Here is an 18,557-nt window from a genome sequence, read left to right as displayed (position 1 = left end):
TATTATTATTGTCTGTAAAGAACTTGCAGTGGCCTGAGATTGTGACGGCATTGTGCTTAGTGTGACGAACTTAGTGTTCTGGGAATTGCAAGTTCTTGCTGAATACTGGGTCATTGCAGCCTGGGATTTTTTAAGATCGTGAGTGTGTTCTTTGAACTTGCCAGTTTAATGAATGACAAGCTGCGAATTGTTGTTGGCTCCTGCCACCACCGCCAACTGATGCCACCTCCTGAAGCCTTGAAGCTTTTTGTGTGATTATGCCCGCATTAGTTTCATCAATGTGTAAGAAGGAACTCAGTGTCTATCTTCAGGTTTAAACCGAAGATAGACACAAACTGCTGGAGTAACTCAGCGGGAGAGGCAGCATCTCTGGAGAGAAGGAATGGGTGACTTTTTGGGTCGAGACCCTTCTGAAAGTCGGGCCTCGACCTGAAACTTCATATTGTGTTCATATTGTTCTATTTAACACATCGTTTTGTCCCACTGTTGATTCTGGCCAGTGTCCATTTGAAATCTGGACAAGTAATGATTCATATTAGAGTTCTATTTGCCGTGATCATTTTACAAATTAAATCAGCTTGTGAATTTACAAATATTCAAAACCACATGTTAAATAGCAGAGGCTTTATTTTAAGCATGAGTCTTCTACCAATCCTAATTTCTCTTGGGAATAACTCTATTTGGCATTTACTTGAGGTCAGTGCTAATTTCTTGATCTGATAATATCAAAAAACATAAAGAAAGAGCTAATTGTTTGAATGCCTGGGAATGAACTGTTAAAAGTAGATGTGGGAAGATTTTCTCCAAAACGATATATTTAAAGTTTTGATATTTCACTCGACTCCAACAAATTCAAATATCCTCTGCATATTTGTCCCGCCCGTTATTTTGCCATTTAGTATTTTGTTGTTAAGCAGCCTGTTAAATAATGACAATTGGGTTAGGTCAGGGGGGCCAATGGAATGAAGAGCTTGTTAAGTATAATATGTATGTGGCATAAACATGTGAGTAAACAAACAAAGTAAGGGCGGAAGAATTGATTTGAATAAATTGAAATAGAAGGTGAGCAAATTTCACACATGCAACTAGTCGAACAGTAATAGGAAAGAAAATGAGCAAAAAAAGATGAAGGAGTACAAAACAAATCAGACAAAGTAAAACCTGGATCAGTGTTAGTGGTGCCATTATCTCTTGGCTGGGCTGAACCTTAAAGATCACAGTGTCAATGGGACGTGCTGTGTTGTGATCTGTGGGACTATTTAATGTATATAGCTTCCAGTTACTAATCTATGGAAATTGTTTCCCCACCCCATCTGCCTTGTAAAATATACTACTTCTATTGTATTTATACATTTATCCAAAATTAATTAAATATTGTGATGACTTATTGTTGTGGACTAGATAGGGCGGATGCACAGAGTCATTTAAATAGAGAAGAGGAATCAAGAACCACTTATGTACAATGACAATAAAAGTTATTATTATTATTATTATTATTATTATTATTGTCTGTAAAGAACTTGCAGTGGCCTGAGATTGTGACGGCATTGTGCTTAGTGTGACGAACTTAGTGTTGTGGGAATTGCAAGTTCTTGCTGAATACTGGTTCATTGCAGCCTGGGATTTTTTAAGATCGTGAGTGTGTTCTTTGAACTTGCCAGTTTAATGAATGACAAGCTGCAAATTGTCGTTGGCTCCTGCCACCACCGCCAACTGATGCCACCTCATGAAGCCTTGAAGCTTTTTGTGTGATTATGCCCGCATTAGTTTCATCAATGTGTAAGAAGGAACTGCAGATGCAGGTTTAAACCGAAGATAGACACAAACTGCTGGAGTAACTCAGCGGGAGAGGCAGCATCTCTGGAGAGAAGGAATGGGTGACTTTTTGGGACGAGACCCTTCTGAAAGTTGGGCCTCGACCTGAAACTTCATATTGTGTTCATATTGTTCTATTTAACGCATCGTTTTGGCCCACTGTTGATTCTGGCCAGTGTCCATTTGAAATCTGGACAAGTAATGATTCATATTGGAGTTCTATTTGCCGTGATCATTTTACAAATTAAATCAGCTTATGAATTTACAAATATTCAAAACCACATGTTAAATAGCAGAGGCTTTATTTTAAGCATGGGTCTTCTACCAATCCTAATTTCTCTTGGGAATAACTCTATTTGGCATTTACTTGAGGTCAATGCTAATTTCTTGATCTGATAATATCAAAAAACATAAAGAAAGAGCTAATTGTTTGAATGCCTGGGAATGAACTGTTAAAAGTAGATGTGGGAAGATTTCTCCAAAACTATATATTTAAAGTTTTGATATTTCACTCAACTCCAACAAATTCAAATGTCCTCTGCATATTTGTCCCGCCCGTTATTTTGCCATTTAGTAATTTGTTGTTAAGCAGCCTGTTAAATAATGACAATTGGGTTAGGTCAGGGGGCCAATGGAATGAAGAACTTGTTAAGTATAATATGTATGTGGCATAAACATGTGAGTAAACAAACAAAGTAAGGGCGGAAGAATTGATTTGAATAAATTGAAATAGAAGGTGAGCAAATTTCACACATGCAACTAGTCGAACAGTAATAGGAAAGAAAATGAGCAGAAAAAGATGAAGGAGTACAAAACAAATCAGACAAAGTAAAACCTGGATCAGCGTTAGTGGTGCCATTATCTCTTGGCTGGGCTGAACCTTAAAGATCACAGTGTCAATGGGACGTGCTGTGTTGTGATCTTTGGGACTATTTAATGTATATAGCTTCCAGTTACTAATCTATGGAAATTGTTTCCCCACCCCCTCTACCTTGTAAAATATACTACTTCTATTGTATTTATATATTTATCCAAAATTAAATAAATATTGTGATGATGTATTGTTGTGGACTAGATAGGGCGGATGCACAGAGTCATTTAAATAGAGAAGAGGAATCAAGAACCAGAGGATATAGGTTTAAGGTGAGAAGGGAAAAATATATTAAGAACCTAAGGGGCAACTTTTTCACATAGATTGTGGTGGGTATATGAAATAAGTTGCCAGAGGAGATAGTTGAGGCAGATACTTAAACAACATTTGGATAGATACATGGATAGGAAAGGTTTAAGGGATAGAAACATAGAAATTAGGTGCAGGAGTAGGCCATTCGGTTCGAGCCTTAACCGATTCAATATGATCATGGCTGATCATCCAACTCAGTATCCCGTACCTGCCTTCTCTCCATACCCCCTGATCCCCTTAGCCACAAGGGCCAGATCTAACTCCCTCTTAAATATAGCCAATGAACTGGCCTCAACTACCCTCTGTGGCAGAGAGTTCCAGAGATTCACCACTCTCTGTGTGAAAAAGTTCTTCTCATCTCGGTTTTAAAGGATTTCCCCCTTATCCTTAAGCTGTGACCCCTGTCCTGGACTTCCCCAACATCGGGAACAATCTTCCTGCATCTAGCCTGTCCAACCCCTTAAGAATTTTGTAAGTTTCTATAAGATCCCCTCTCAATCTTCTAAATTCTAGAGAGTATAAACCAGGTCTATCCAGTCTTTCTTCATAAGACAGTCCTGACATCCCAGGAATCAGCCTGGTGAACCTTCTCTGCACTCCCTCTATGGCAATAATGTCCTTCCTCAGATTTGGAGACCAAAACTGTATGCAATATTCCAGGTGTGGTCTCACCAAGACCCTGTACAACTGCAGTAGAACCTCCCTGCTCCTATACTCAAATCCTTTTGCTATGAAAGCCAACATACCATTCGCTTTCTTTACTGCCTGCTGCACCTGCATGCCTACCTTCAATGACTGGTGTACCATGACACCCAGGTCTCGCTGCATCTCCCCTTTCCAAATCGGCCACCATTTAGATAATAGTCTGCTTCCCGTTTTTGCCATATGGGCCAAACGTGAGCAGGTGGGAGTAGTGCGGATGGGGCACCTTGGTCAGCACGGGTAATCTGGGCCGAAAGATTTGTTTATCAAGTGCGAAAGAACGTGTGAAATTCAGACCTTGGAGTGCCGTAAGCCCTGGGCAGTTCATCAAAGAATCGTTTTCTCTGCCTGTCTTGTTTCTGTGTGTCGTGCCCATGTGAGAGTTGTATGTGGACATTTGCCTTGCATAGCCAAGGGCTGGTGTGTCTGGAGAGCAAGTTTGCACAAGCCTGTTGGACTGAGATATCTGTATCTTCTATGTTATGATAATTCTTGAACTGCTAATGTATTAAGGCACATCTAAGGAAAATGTTCTTGGAGCAGAATTAGGCAATTCGGCCCATCAAGTCTGCTCTGTTCCGGAAGTGGCGGCGCTGTTGAACGGCAGCGGTTCGCCTGCAGTCCGTCTGTTTTTACTTTTTTGTGTTGTATTTTTTGTCTTGTCTACTTAAATTTTTGGTTATTAGGTTGTGTTATGTGTGGGGGGAGGGGCTGAAACAGGGCTTTCTGTCTCTCCCTTCGGGGGAATGCGACTTTTTCTTGTCGTATCCCCTTTTCTGCCTCCGTCTGCGCTGAGGCCTAATGGCGGAGCTGGCGGCCTCCAACCTGCGACCGACCTCGAGGCACCGGAGGTAGAGCCAGCCAGGACTCACCAACGCGAGGCTGGCCGTCTTCGAGCTGTGGCGGCGTTTGGGCGCTCCAGTGGCAGCGGCACGACTCGGCGCTCCGGTGAGGGTGGCCCGGCGCGGGGCTGGGACGGTGCTGGCTGAGACGCTCCGGTGGCAGCGGCACAACTCGGCGCTCTGGTGAGGGCGGCCCGGCGCGGGGCTGAGACGCTCCGGTGGCAGCGGCACGACGCGGGGCTGGGACGGCGCTCCGGTGGCTGAGGCGGCCCGGCGCGGGGTTGAGGCGGTGCTCCGGTGGCTGAGGCGGCCCGGCGCGGGGTTGAGGCGGTGCTGCTGTGGCGGCTCGGCTCTGGGCTGAGACGGTGCTCCGGTGGCTGAGGCGGCGTTCTAGCGGCGGCGACCTGAAACCGGGGCCGGCTGCGGGCCAGTGGACAACATCGTCGGGAGCTCGCAGGTCACAGGCTGGTGCCTGTTTTTCCGGAGCTCCCGCGGCAACAGCTGCGTCTGCTGGACTGGACGGCGGCAGCTTCGACCACCCCGGGCCGCGGAGCTTGAACCGGCCCGTTCGCGGAGCTCGGTGAGCCGCGGGACTGACTACCACTGCCCGGTGGGGTAACAACATATCGCCTCAACGTAGAGGAAGAAGAGGAGGGAAGAGACAGTAACCCGAAAATTTTTGCCTCCATCACAGTGAGGAGGTGCCTGGTGAACTCACTGTGGTGGATGTTAATTTGTGTTTATCGTGTGTTTTGTTGCATTATTATTACATGTATGGCTGCCGGCAACGACATTTTGTTCAGACCGAAAGGTCTGAATGACAAATAAAGGATCTAAGTCTAAGTCTAAATCTAAGTCTGCCATTCAATCATGGCTGATCTATCTCTCCCTCTCAACCCCAGTCTCCTGCCTTCGACCCATAACCCTTTCTAATCAAGAATGTGTCAATCTCTGCCTTTTTAACATCCATTGACTTGGCTTCTCCACAGCTGTCTGTGGCAATGAATTCCACAGGTTCACTAAATAAATTCCTCCTCGTCTCCATTGTACAGGTTCATCCTTTTGTTCTGAGTCCATGGCCTCTGGTCCTAGACTGTCCAGCTAGTGGAAACATACTGTTCACACTCACTCTATGTAGGTGGGATGTATGAAATACACATGACGATTTGAGATTAGCTGTGAAACAATAGGTCTGGGCAAAGTTTTGAACACGAGTCATTATTCCGTTTTTTTTACTGGGTTGGTGTGCAGTGTGTTGTTATTTGTAACTGGAATCCAGCTCTGTATGGCCTCCCTTCCACATACCATTGTTCTCATTGTGAGCAGAGTTGTGTTGTTGATGTTTGCTAAACCCACCAACAACACAAGCTACGTGTGGGTTGAATCAGAGCATTCTGATGTAACTTGGGTGAAATGACAACGTTAGCTTGTCAAGCCATTCATTCATTCAATCTGCCTGTGTGTGTGCCTGTGTGTGTGTGCCTGTGTGTGTGTGCCTGTGAGTGTGTGCCTGTGTGTGTGTGTGCCTGTGTGTGTGTGTGCCTGTTTGTGTGTGCCTGTTTGTGTGTGCCTGTTTGTGTGTGCCTGTGAGTGTGATCAAGGAGCAGGCAAGCTGCTTGTTGCTAAAGATACACACAAAATGCTGGAGTAACTCAGCGGGTCAGGCAGCATCTCTGGAGAGAAGGAACTGACGACGTTTGCAGTCGAGACCCTTCTCCAGTCTGAAGACCGCTGAGTAACTCCAGCATTTTGTGTCTATCTTCGGTTTAAACCAGCATCTGTGGTTCCTTCCTTCACAAGCTGCTTGTTGCTGTTGTTCCAAATCTTCTTATTCAGATACATTCCTATGTTGTGAGGAAAGGAAGCAGTCCTTCAGAAACAGCTGTGTTAATAAGTCGATTTGTGCCGGCTGTGGCAAATCAGGGGCTGGAGTTGTCATGAGTCATTGTTGTTGAATCCCCTGTGGAGTTCAATGCTGGGGCCCAGTCTTATTGAGACTTCCCACTGATTTTTAACATGGATTGTTGGTCTGCTTATTAGGAGACTAAGAGCAAAATAAGTCATGGAGTCATACAGTGTGGAAACAGGCCCTTCAGCCCAACAGGTCCCATCTTATTAGTCCCATATGCCTGCATGTGGCCCATCTATATAATTAAAAGTCTAAACTTGACCACTTCCGGTTTGCATTGTATATTGATTTTAGAAAAAACGCTACCACTTATGGCTGTGATATTTGGCCATCTTACTCAGAGTCCCCCTCCGCTCATCAGGTGCAGAGGATTTTTCCCATGGATGAAAAATAAAAGTTATTAGTGTTTAAAAAATGTTGAAATTCTCTCTCCTGTCAATCACTCCATGAAGGCCACACCTCTTGTGGTGGAAGGGGGAGGGGCTATAAACCCAGAAGTGTGGGCGTGGCTCAGTCTCTGCAAGATGGGGGAGAGAGAGGCCACGAATCTCTGTGAGCTGTGAACCAACTGAACACACTGAGTGTCCACTGAAATGTGAGTGTGGTTTTTATGTGGTTTCATCCTGCTTGAAATGGTATGAAACTGCACTTGAATTTGGTGGCCTTGCACCCTGCTTGAAATAGAATTTCAAGGAATAGCTGTGAGTCAACTGCCAGCCCACCAGCCGCGAGTGAGTGAGCTGCCAGCACAACAGGCTTGAGTGACTGAGCTGCCAGCCCAAGAATCCATTTGGCCCACAATGTCCATACTAGCCCTCTGGAAACCAGTCCCTTCAGCCCACAACACCCATACAAGCCAGGGCACAAAATTAGCGGTTGCCCGGGTGCCATTGACCACTCAAAGTGCAGCCGGGCAACCTGAATGCCGACTCATTTTGCCCGGCTTGGCAATCAAATACTGGTTTATACCAATAGACACAAAAAACTGGAGTAACTCCGCAGCATCTCTGGAGAATAGGAACGTGACGTTTCGTGTCGATGGCGGCGGCTGTATTCATCTAGTATCTTTGATTGTGGGGCAAAGATACTAGGTGCGCGGTGGCAAAGGATCGCTGCGAATGACGGGCCCCGAACAGCGGCCGCGACAGCGATTCCATCGCCTCCTCCTCCCGCACCCCGCCCGGCGGAAGGAACCCCACTCTCTCCCTCCTCCCGGCCCCAGCGTGCGGGAGGGGTTGTGAATTTGCAGGCAGCCGCCGCTATCTCCCTGATAATGGCCACTGCTTAAACAATCCGCCAACGGCACTTTCACAGCCCCTCCCGTACGCTGAGGCCGGGAAAGAGGGAGGGGGAGGCGGAGGCCTCCTTCCGCCGTCTGAAGCAGCTGCACGGCAGATCCTATAGCTATAGGATCTTTGAGCTGCACCGCTCGGCCCCGCACCTTCCTGTCGGCTGGCGGAGGAGGGGAGGAGGTGGCGTGGAGGTGGCGGCACTTTGGCGTTGGACAGGGACGTCCAAGGCAGCGGGGCAATGTTGTCCGAGGAGCGCTGACCTTCCTTCCTCCCCACCTCCTCTGCCCCTTCCACCCCACCCTCTCCCTTTCTCTTGTACACCCCCTCCAGCCCTCTTATCCTGGGACCCCTCCTCTCCATCCCGCACTGATCCCCATTCCCTCCTCTATTCAGTCCTCACTGACATCCCCTGTGCTCCCCTCCCCATCTACCCACCCCCCACCCCACCCCAATCTATTCATCACCTTACCCACCTAGTATTGATACTCCTGCCCACCCCCCTCCCCCATCCTATACTGGTCCCCCAATTCATCCTGTACTAACCCCACTTCCCATCCATCCTGCACTTCTCCTCCCCCCATTCATACTGCACTGATCATCCCATTCATTCTGTACTGACCCACCCACCAATCCATTTACCCATCCATCCACTGATCCCCCCCATCTTTTACTGATCCCCTCATGCATCCTGTACTGATCCCGCCATTCATCTTTTACTGATCCCCTCATGCATCCTGTACTGATCCCCTCATTCATCCCGTACTGATCCCCTCATTCATCCTGTACTGATCCCCATCCTGTACTGATCCACTCATTCATCCTGTAGTGATCCCCCATTCACCCTGCACAGACCCTACCACACTGTCCTGCCCCCATTCACCCTGCACAGACCCCCCGATCCACACTGCCCTGACCTGATTCCCCCCCAATCCATCTTGTACTGATCCCCAATCCATCCCCCCCCCCCCCCCCCCCCCCCCCCATCAAGAAGAATGGGGGTGGAACAGTTTGAAGAAGGGTCTCGACCCGAAACGTTGTATATTTCTTTAGCTCCATAGATGCTGGCTTACCCGCTGAATTTCTCCAGCACTTTTGTCTACCCCTATTCATCCTGTACTGATCCCCCCCCCCACCCCTTCGTACTGCCCCCTAATTCAACATCACTGCCATCTCCCCCCCACAATTTTACATACTCCAACCAACACGTACTAATTCACCTGCCTCAATCCATCCATTCCGCACCGATTGCCTTCTCAAACCCTCCACCGCCATCTATCCACCCCGCACTGATTCACATACCCCCTGACCCTATTGTGCTTCATGGTCTTCAGAGCGAACATTGATTATGTTTGATAACGGATTGCAATCAAATGTGTTTTAATTCCCAATGTTATTATTTGTTTTGACACCTTTAAACATATTACCAAAAGAACATTTGCTGCAATTATGTCCTTGGTGGCTATCTCTTGTCAGTTAGTGTAATGTTTAACCTGTCAGATGGGTATAGTCAGTTTTAACAGCTGTTCTCATAAAATGCCTTTAGAAATTTCCTTGCAACCTGTAAATTTTGTTGTGGATAAATTATGTGGGAAGCGAGAGTGTTTCTGTACCAATAGCAATAATGACCCATGCTATGGCCATGTCATGGTAATTTTCGGTCCTTCACAGAAAACATGCTTGCATCAATTGCAATGTGTAAATAGAGTTGAGATATTATATTGTAATTTTGCTGCATGTCATTGCGGTATATATAATGTCTTGATTGGTGAATATGTTTAGTTTGTGACTTTATTTGAAGCAGAAATAATATGTGAATGTAGACAAAAGTGCTGGAGAAACTCAGCGGATGCGACAGCATCTATGGAGAGAAGGAAATGGGCAACGTTTTGGGCCGAAACCCTTCTTCAGACTGATGGGTTTCGGCCTGAAAAGTTGCCTATTTCCTTCGCTCCATAGATGCTGCTGCACCCGCTGAGTTTCTCCAGCACTTTTGTCTACATTTCTATTTTCCAGCATCTGCAGTTCCTTCTTGAACATAATATGTGAATGCTTCATTGAGCATAATTCCAACTGGTAACTACGCACTTCGTCCAAGCACATTATCGCACGCTTCATGCAAACCGTCTTAAATGACCACCTAAACTGTCATTTGGCAACCTAAAAAGCTGTCAAGGTTGCCCGGCTGGCAACAGGGGAAAAAAAAGTTAAGTGTATTGTATTGTATTCAAATTTATTGTCATTGTCTCAATTTGAGACAACGAAATGAATTTCCCTTACAGGCAGTATCATTAAAAAAAAAAGAAAAAAAAAGTGAGAGCCTTGTTAGCGCTCCATAAAGCCCAACAATATTGGAATTGGTGGAGAGGTGGAATATTGCGTTGGGGGACCAGCCCTCCCGTGTGAACATGGGACCCAATGGGTGCCACTTAGTCTAGTATTCCTCTAAACCTGTCCTATCCACGTACCCAAAAAAACTGTTACCCGTCTATTTGTTTCTTAAATGTTTGCCCGCCTCAACTACTTCCTCTGGCAACCCGTACCCTACACCCCCATCCTTTGTGGCAAAAAAAGTTACTGCTCAGATTCCTATAAAGCCTTTCCCCCTTCACCTTAAACCTATGCCCTCCGGTTTTCGATTCCCCTACTCTGGGCAAGAGATTATGTACATCCACCCGATGCACATAATGTGCATCCACTCGAGTGACTGTTCAAATCAAGGACACTTTTCACCGCTGCCCATGACCACCACCGCAATTCAGCCTTCGGCCAGGGGCGGGTCCTTTGCACCATGTTCCGTGGCCATCCAATGGACTCAGTTCGAGAGAGTCAGACAGCATCTGGCCCCAGGGAAGTGAGCGGATTATGGCCAGCAGTTCCTAGCTTGATTGGACCCCATGAATCATTTAATGCTCCACCAGAAGATCTTTGGGAACACTTTGAAGAACTTGAGATCTAGCAAATTGGAGGAACAAGACCTCGCATTTCGCTTGGGCAGCTTATTACACAGTGGTATGAATATTGACTTCAAGTAACCCTTGAATCCCCTCTCTCTCTGCTCCTTCCCCAGCCCAGTTGTCGTACTAGTTTCACTGTCGCCCTGTTCAGTTTCATTGTATGGATATCTCGTTACCACCTAGCCCACAGCCAACAACGGACCATTGTTGGCTCCACCTTTCCTTGATCAACGTTTACTTTAGTGCATATCTTTCATTCATTAGTTCTACAGTACCTCTCTATATCACCGTCTATATCACTTGTTTCCCATTCCCCTGAGTCTGAAGAAGGGTATTGGCCGGAAACGTCACCCATTCCTTCTCTCCAGGGATGCTGCCTGACCCGCTGAGTTACTCCAGCATTTTGCGTCTATCTACAGGTTGAGGACCATTTAGAGAGAATGTCAGAGCAGATTCTCAGTGTGCTGCAGAATCTTTTGATTGAGGCTGCACTACACAATGCAAGCATATCACAGGCTCTGATTCTGCAAATTATGTCTTTATAACAATGTCCAGGGTTCTGTTGCACCATGAAACATCTATTGGGAGGTTTGAAGCACCTTTATTGTGAAATTGCACCATTTCTAATAAACAAGCACCAGATCTAGATCCCCTGGTTACCCTATGACATTAGTGTCTGTGAGCACCTCTATTGAATACCCACCACCCCGCAACCTGCCATTATTTGTCTTGCTTCTCTCCTTCGATCTGTCATCTCCGCACCCCCTCCCCCTTACAATAAGTCTGAAGATGGGTCTCAACACAAACCATCACCTATCCATGTTCTCCAGGGATGCTGCTTGACCTGCTGAGTTATGCCCCTGTCCCACTTAGGAAACCTGAATGGAAACCTCTGGAGACTGCGCCCACCCAAGGTTTCAGTGCGGTTCCCGGAGGTTTTTGTCAGTCTCCCTACCTGCAACCACTGGCAACCACCGGCAACCACCGCAACCACCGGCAACCACCTGCAACCTCCGGCAACCACCTGCAACCACCTGCAACCTCCGGCAACCACCTGCAACCTCTGGCAACCACCTGCAACCTCCGGCAACCACCTGCAACCTCCGGCAACCACCTGCAACCTCCGGCAACCACCTGCAACCTCCGGCAACCACCTGCAACCTCCGGGAACCACCTGCAACCTCCGGGAACCACGCGGAAACCTTGGGTGGGGCGCAAAGTCTCCAGAGGTTTCCGTTCAGGTTTCCTCAGTGGGACAGGGGCATTACTTCAGCATTGTGTGTCCTTTTAAAGTCATAGAGTCATACAGTATGAAAACAGGCTCTAATGTCCAACTTGTCCACGCTGACCAACATGCCCCTTCTAAATTAGTACCACCTGCCTGCGTTTGGCCCATATCCTTATAAACCTTTTTGACTTTGTGGATTAATCGGCAGTAGACTGGATGAGATGAATGACCTACTTCTGTATCTGTGACCTATGAACTTATCTGCAGTTCCTTGGTTCTACAAAAGACGCATTTTATCCTACAGAATGGCAAATTAGATGACTGATGCATTGGTTTCTGATTCTTTTTTTTAAATTTTCTGGTTTGGGGGGGGTAAGTTCCCATTAAAAAATTGAAAAATGATAAATATATCTCTTCTATTCAAACCGAGAGGAAGGCAGTAAACTGCAGGAAACATATTGTAACATCCGTCATGGAGTTGATGCTGAAAGGGTTATGGTGAAATAAGTTATTTAGGAAAAAATAAGGTAATTGGGCAAAGTCAACGTGATTTTGTGAAAAGAAAATGATGATTGAGCAACTTGTCAGGAATTGGGGGAAGAAGTAAAATGCTGCGGGGAATGGGGAGCTAGTGGATGTTAGATTTTCAGACAGCATTTCGAACATCGAACTTAGAATGTACAGCACAGGAACTGGCCCTTACACCCAGAATGCTTGTGCCGAACATGACGCAAGTTAAACTGATCTCATCTGTCTGTACACGGCCCATATCCCTGTATTCTCTGCCCTTCCATGTGCCTTTCTAAAAGCCCCTAAAATGCTGCTATCATATCTGCCTCCACCACCACCACCACCCCTGCCAATGCATTCCAATCCCCCATTTGTCTCTGTGTAAAATAAAACTTGCCCCAAACAGCTCCACTAAACTTTCCCCCATCTCACCTTATAGTTATGCCCTCTAGTGTTGTACATTTCCACCCTGGGGAAAAAGATTCTGACTGTTGACACTATCTATAGCACAATTTAAAAAAACATTTGGTAAAGACTATTGCAGAAAATGAAAACTCATAGTTCAGGAGGGAACATTTGGTGTTGCTAAAGGATTGGTGAGCAGGAAACAAAACGTGGGAATAACAAGTTTTTTTTTTGTGATTGGCAAGTTGTAACATGGGATGTGTCACAGGAATCGGGCTTGGGCCTCAAACTTTGCCAAGTTTATATGTGACTTGGATTTGTGGTGATATTGTAGGAAAATAAGTTGTGAAGAGGTCCTTCCTAATCTGAGGAAGGACATTCTTGCCATAGAGGGAGTACAGAGAAGGTTCACCAGACTGATTCCTGGGATGTCAGGTCTTTCATATGAAGAAAGACTGGATAGACTCGGCTTGTACTCGCTAGAATTTAGATATTTGAGGGGGGATCTTACAGAAACTTACAAAATACTTAAGGGGTTGGACAGGCTGGATGCAGGAAGATTGTTCCCGATGTTGGGGAAGTCCAGAACAAGGGGTCACAGTTTAAGGATAAAGGGGAAATCTTTTAGGACTGAGAATTTTTACACAGAGTGGTGAATCTCTGGAATTATCTGCCACAGAAGGTAGTTGAGGCCGGTTCATTGGCTATATTTAAGAGGGAGTTAGATGTGGCCCTTGTGGCTAAAGGGATCAGGGGGGTTTGGAGAGAAGGCAGGTACAGGATACTGAGTTGGATGATCAGCCATGATCATATTGAAAGGCGGTGCAGGCTCGAAGGGCTGAATGGCCTACTCCTGCACCTATTTTCTATGTTTCGATGTTTCTATGTTAGGAGGCTGCATGGAGTTATAACTGGAAGATAGACCCAAAATGCTGCAGTAACTCAGCAGGACAGGCAACATCTCTGGAGGGAAGGAATGGGTGACATTTCGGGCCAAGACCCCTCAGATACTGAAGTCTGAAGAAAGGTCTCAACCTGAAGTGTTACCCAGAGATGCTGCCTGCCCCGCTGAGTTACTCCAGCATTTTGTGTCAATGTTCGATGTAAACCAGCATCTGCAGTTCCTTCCTACACATGGGGTTATAAATAGGTTCAGTGAACATGTAAAGATTTGACAAGCGGAGTACAATATTGTAAAAAAAAATGGAATTTGTGTTTCTGGCAGCAAAAATAAAGGAGCAGATGATCTAAATAATGATGGGATGCCAAGCTCTAGGGTACAGTGGGATCTGGTTCCAAGCCCAAGATGCCCAAAAGGCTAGCGTGCAGGAAGAGCACAGAATCAGGAAAGCTAAAAGAACGTTATTGTTAATTGCCGGGGGAATTCAATACAAAAGTAAGGAGTTTATTGTTTCAGTTATTTAGGGCGAAGGTGAGAACGTATCTTGAGTACTGTGGATAATTCTGGTATCGTTATTTAAGAAAGACCATTGTTAGATTGGAAAAAGTTAAAAGGAGTTTTGAAATGGGTGAGTTGTCATAAACGTTGAATTTTGAAGAGAGTCAAACATACTTGGTTTGGAGAGTTTGTGAGAGGTTGGATAAGGAAATGATGGTTCTTGTTGGATAATCTAGACATGAGCATAAGTATAAAAATAAGAGCATTTTCTCCCGATCTTTGCAAACTTAAGATGGAGATGAGGCAAATATTTTTTAATAGTTTTAAGGCAGATGTGGAGGAAAACAGTCATAGAATCATACAGCGTGGAAGCAGGCCCTTTCGTTCAACTTGCCCACACCGACCAACACGTCCCATCTACACTAGTCCCACCTGCCTGCCTGCCTTTGCTCCATATCTCTCTAAACCTGTCATATCTATGTACCTGTCTAAATGTTTTTTAAATGTTGCGGTCGTCCCCACCTCAACTACTTCCTCGAGCAACTTGTTCTATGCGCCAAACACCCATTGTTAAAAATGTACCCCTCTGGTTCCTATTAACTCTTTTCCCCCACACCTTAAACCAACTAAGGTCATAAGTTCATACATGATGGGAGCAGAATTAGGCCATTCGGCCCATCAAGTCTACTCTGCCTCTCTATCTCTCCCTCTTCACCCCATTCTTCTACCATCTCCCCCTAACCCTTGATACCCGCATTAATCAAGAATCTATCTATCTCTGCCTTAAAAATATCCACTGACAGCCTCCACATCCTTCTGTGGCAAAGAATTCCACAGATTCACCACCCTCTGACTAAAGACATTCCGTCTCATCTCCTTCCTAAAAGAACATTCTTTAATTCTGAGGCTATGATCTCTAGTCCCAGACACTCCCACTAGTGGAAACATCCTCTCCACATCCACTCTATCCAAGTCTTTCACTATTCTGTATGTTTCAATGAGGTTCCCCCTCATTCTTCTAAACTCCAGCGAGTACCGGCCCAATGCCGTTAAACGCTCATCATATGTTAACCTACTCATTCATGGGATCATTCTTGTAAACCTCCTCTGGACCCTCTCGCACCTTGTGAATCGCACCGTGGGATTGACTTTTAAATTTTGTTGTACCATGTGCAATGACAATAAAGAGATTCATTCATTCATTAATTCATTCAATCATTCCAGAGCCAGCACATCCTTCCTCAGGTATGATGCCAAAAATTGCTCCCAATATTCCAAATGCCGCCTTACCAGTGCCTTGTAGAGCCTCAACATTACATCCCTGCTTTTGTATACAAGCCATCTTGAAATATATGCGAGCATTGAGTTTGCTTTCTTTACTACCGATGTGACTTGCAGATTAACTTTTTGGGAATCCTGCACCAGCATTCCCAAATCCCTTTGCACCTCCGATTTCTGGATTCTCTGCACCTAGAAAATAGTCCACGTCTTTATTCCTATTACCCAAATCCATAATTCCACATTTTGCTACAACTATATTCCATCTGTCACTTGTCTGCCCACTCTCCCAAACTGTCCATGTCCTTCTGCAGAGTCCCTGCTTTCTCTACACTACCTGCCCCTCCACCTATTTTCATATCATCAGGTGTCATCATATTTTTGTGTCCTCTGGTTCTCGATTCCCTTACTCTGGGCGAGAGACTGTGCGTTTACCAATCTATTCATGATTTTATACATCTGTAGATCACCCCTCATCGTCCTGTACTCCAAGGAATTGGGTTTCGCCTGCTCAACAATTAAAATAAAATTAAATTGAAGGATAATCATAGTAAATATATACAGGTATGTGCAGGAGTAGGAAGCAATTCGGCCAAAATTAATATCTTTGAGAATCACCCTGCATTAAGGGAAGATGCCATTCAATATGATGGGAAACATGGCTGATCATCCAACTCAGTATCCTGTACCTGCCTTCTCTCCATACCCCCTGATCCCTTTTTTTTTAATTATGGGTTAATATTGGACAAGGGCCACATCTAACTCCCTCTTAAATATAGCCAATTTGAAACTGGCCTCAACTACTTTCTGTGGCAGAGAATTCCACAGATTCACCACTCTCTGTGTAAAAAAAAAAAAAATTCTCATCTCGGTCCTAAAAGATTTCCCCTTTATCCTTAAACTGTGACCCCTTGTTCTGGACCCCAACACCGGGAAGTATATACAACTATATTCCATCTGCCACTTGTCTGCCCACTCTCCCAACCTGGCCAAGTCCTTCTGCAGAGTCCCTGCTTTCTCTACACTACCTGCCCTTCCACCTATTTTCGTGTCATCAGGTGTCATCATATTTTTGTGTCCTCTGGTTCTCGATTCCATTGTTCTGAGACTGTGTGTTTTCATGATTATCTCATGACTATTCATGATTTTACACATCTGTAGATCACCCCTCGTTGTCCTGCACTCCAAGGAATCGGGTTTCGCCTGCTCAACCTCTCCCGACAGCTCAATCCCTCGAGTCCTGGCAACATCCTGGTAAATCTTCTCTGTGCCCTTTTCGAGCTTGACAACATCTTTCCTATCACATGGTGCCCAAAACTGAGCAGGATACTCGTAATGTGGACTTGCTAATGTCTTATACAACTGCAACATGATACTTGATAAGCAAGTTGTGAAAGATTGCCACAGGGAGCTGGAAATGTGGAAGTGCAGCTGCAATCTGATCCAGTGCGATTGATTAATTGGTTGAGTGGGATTAAGGGGTGAGTGGCCTGTTATTGTTCCACATTTGTATGCTTGTATGTGCTCGAGAAATACTTGGAATGTCCTAAAGTGTTTTACACATCCAACTGAATAAATTGATAAATACTGGGGATAGTATTTGATAAATCAGTAGGTCAGGGTGCGTCTGAGGAGAGGTGAGGTCGGTCTTCAGCCTGAACATTCTGACTGTATTTCAAGTCAAGTCAAGTCATGTTTATTTGTCACATACACATACGAGATGTGCAGTGAAATGAAAGTGGCAATGCTCGCGGACTTTTGTGCAAAAGACAAACAACAAAACAACCAATAAACACAATCATAACACACATATTCTTTTGCATAATAAATAATGGAAGGAAAAACGTTCTGTAGAGTTAGTCCCTGGTGAGATAGGCGTTTACAGTCCGAATGGTCTCTGGGAAGAAACTCCTTCTCAACCTCTCCGTTCTCACCGCATGGCAACGGAGGCGTTTGCCTGACCGTAGCAGCTGGAACAGTCCATTGCAGGGATGGAAGGGGTCTCCCATGATATTGTTGGCTCTGGAGTTGCACCTCCTGATGTATAGTTCCTACAGGGGGGGGTGAGTGAAGTTCCCATAGTGCGTTCGGCCGAACGCACCACTCTCTGCAGAGCCTTCTTGTCCTTGGCAGTGCAATTCCCAAACCAGATGGTAATGTTCCCGGACAAGATGCTTTACTGTTAGAATAAAGGGGAGGTCATTTAAGACTGAGGTGAGAAAAAACTTTTTCACCCAGAGAGTTGTCAATTTATGGAATTCCCTGCCACAGAGGGCAGTGGAGGGCAAATCACTGGATGGGTTTAAGAGAGAGTTAGATAGAGCTCTAGGGGCTAGTGGAGTCAAAGGATATGGGGAGAAGGCAGGCACGGGTTATTGATAGGGGACGATCAGCCATAATCACAATGCATGGCGGTGCTGGCTCGAAGGGCCGAATGGCCTCCTCCTGCACCTATTTTCTATGTTTCTATTTCCTTTTACAGCCAAGAATGAGGTGAAACTCCAGTTGTTTTAGGCATTTGTTGAAGCATTGATAATGTTTCAGGATAAAGTTGCTCTGCCCTTTTACATTATGCAATATTTTTCACATATCTGAAGGGTGTTTTGGTTTAACGTTGCATCCACATAACAAAGCTGACAGTTGCAGAAGAAACTGTCATTTCTGCATGAATACTGGGCCTCAAAACTCAGATTACTTAGGAATAATTGGTGAAGCCTTTATCCTTGTATTCGTCTAGAAAAGTAAACTAGTTTATGTAATTTAAAACGGATGTATAAACTTTTTTTTTTAAATGTAGAGATACAGCATTGAAACAGGCCCTTCAACCCACTGAGTCCTTGCTGAACAACGATCCCCGTACATTAGCACTATCCTACACACTAGGGACAGTTTACAATCTTTACCGAAAACCAAATTAACCTACAAACTTTACGTCTTTGGAGTGTGGGTGAAAAACCCGAGCACCCGGAGAAAACCCACGTGGTCACAGGGAGAAGGTACAAACTCTGTACAGACAGCACCAGTCAGGATTGAACCCAGG

At 45.4% G+C, this 18,557-nt stretch overlaps 1 protein-coding gene across 1 annotated transcript in view; it reads left to right on the top strand.

Annotated features, from left to right (window-relative positions):
• The window catches only part of sh3bp5b (SH3-domain binding protein 5b (BTK-associated)), a 74,396-nt gene that overhangs the window by 36,088 nt on the left and 19,751 nt on the right, over window positions 1-18,557 (top strand). The window lies entirely within an intron of this gene.

Source organism: Leucoraja erinacea, chromosome 2, assembly GCF_028641065.1.
Source record: "Leucoraja erinacea ecotype New England chromosome 2, Leri_hhj_1, whole genome shotgun sequence".
Taxonomy (NCBI): domain Eukaryota; kingdom Metazoa; phylum Chordata; class Chondrichthyes; order Rajiformes; family Rajidae; genus Leucoraja; species Leucoraja erinaceus.
The sequence above is the reverse complement of the archived record's forward strand: the minus strand, read 5'-3'. Positions and strand labels throughout refer to the sequence as shown.